Consider the following 2110-nt stretch of genomic DNA (forward strand, 5'->3'; position numbering starts at 1 on the left):
TGATTCTAATTTTGAACTAAATCTGATGTAAGTTTGCCTAAATTATTTTAAAATACCTCCTTCCTCCTCTCTGCATCCATCTCTGTGTCATCTTGGATTACGAATATTATAAATGAGAACTTTTATGTTTAATGCATATGCAGAGGAAGCAGCATATGGAAAAGTTCAGAGATAGAAAAAAAAGTATCTATATCGGGGGATGTATTAAGTCTGAAATATAAAGAATGAGAGAAAAGCAAGTTAGCAAACTGATGGGTGGGGCAAATCAGGAAAAGCCTATGTACCAGTCAGTGTATATGTACTGAACCTAGAGTCCCAGTGAATGCCATGATTACATATGGATTGTAAGTAATTTAATCTGGGTCCTCATGGAGAATAATGGGAAGAAGGAAAGGAGACTTATTAGCAGATACTGAGAAAGTCTAGGGGATAAGATGACAAGATCCCATTCAGAGTCATGACAATTGTGATGGAACAAAAGAGCAGATATGTTTTAGATGATTTATATTATAATGGGAGCTATGGAGCAGATAGGGAAGGTCTAGCATGATCCTGAGATTTTTGCCTTGAATAAATGAGCAGTGTGATAGCTTTACATGATACATGGGATAGAGATGTCAGAGTGACTTCTGAGAAGAAATAGAATGGTATTGCTGTTTGTAAGTCTTGTTTATACTATAGTCTTTCTCTCTGGAGGAAGTTAGGGCCACCACAAGCTTGGGTTTACACAGGAAAGTCCCAGTTTATTCCTGTTGTTCTAGATACTAATTAGTAACTGACAAGGCATATAGTCACGTTGGCTATGATAGATTGCCAAACTAAAAGAAAGATTTTTTCCTGTGTTTTATCCCTTGGAAAGATCTTCCTTTTGAATTCACTTGCACTTCAAAAAGTCCCTGTTCTATAACCCTATATGCAAAACAGAAAAAGAGACACAGAAGTACAGAACAGACTTTTGAACTCTGTGGGAGAAGGTGAGGGTGGGATGTTTCGAAAGAACAGCATGTATATTATCTATGGTGAAACAGATCACTAGCCCGGGTGAGATGCATGAGACGAGTGCTCAGGCCTGGTGCACTGGGAGGACCCAGAGGAGTCGGGTGGAGAGGGAGGTGGGAGGGAGGATCGGGATGGGGAATACGTGTAACTCTATGGCTGATTCGTGTTAATGTATGACAAAACCCACTGAAATGTTGTGAAGTAATTGGCCTCCAACTAATAAAATAAAATTAAAAAATAAAAACAAAAAGTCCCTGTTCCTCTGTCAGACTCCAACATTATCATAACATGTATAAAATTATTTTCCTATGGTTCCACCTTCTTCAGTAGATTGACACTTGACAGTGAAAGTTGCTCAGTCCTGTCCGACTCTTTGCAACCCCTGGACTATACAGTCCATGGAATTCTCGAGGCCAGAACACTGGAGTTTGGCTGTTGGTGGCCTTGTGGGGAAGCTTGTGTGGGGCGTCAGAGTCGGCATCGGCTGCAGGGGGAGACTTTGGTGTGATGTCTCACACCATCTTGCTGGTACAGCCTACCAAGAGGCCAGAAGGGAGAACTTAGACGCTGACTATGAATCTGTGAATGAGTGTATGGAAGGTGTTTATAAAATGTATGCAGGACATCTGAAGAGAATGAATCACAACAGCCTCTCATCACATATGATATCAATCAGTTGTTTGATTTTATTGATGACCTGGCAGCTGCCTTGTTTACTGAGTTGATACCCAGACATACCAGCCTATGACAAAGATTGGATTAAAGAGAAGATCTACCTGCTCTTTCGTCGACAGGCCCAACAGGCTGGGAGATTTTGGAAGCATTAGGGGGACAGAAGTGAACTTGGAATAAAGTGTGTGCTGTAATGCAAGTTTTGTATTATAGTTATCCTGTTTCCATTTTGGTATACCCTAGCCAGAATTGAATGTGTTAGATACAATGTGATGATCTTGTTCAATCTGAAACCCTCTTTGCCCCACCCCCTCTTTTTTTTTACTTAAACATTTTTATGATGATTTAGATGAAAGTTGGTTTTTGTCAGTTAATGTTAGTTCCAGTCCCTCAAACTGTTCATACCTGCTTGATAACATCCACTGTACTAATTCTTCTT

At 40.1% G+C, this 2110-nt stretch overlaps 1 pseudogene; it reads left to right on the plus strand.

The window, feature by feature from the left end:
- Positions 1-1506: 1506 nt before the first annotated feature.
- Positions 1507-1826, plus strand: LOC136150701 (enhancer of rudimentary homolog pseudogene; annotated as a pseudogene).
- The last annotated feature ends 284 nt before the right edge of the window (positions 1827-2110 follow it).

The sequence above is a fragment of the Muntiacus reevesi genome, chromosome 19, assembly GCF_963930625.1.
Source record: "Muntiacus reevesi chromosome 19, mMunRee1.1, whole genome shotgun sequence".
NCBI lineage: Eukaryota > Metazoa > Chordata > Mammalia > Artiodactyla > Cervidae > Muntiacus > Muntiacus reevesi.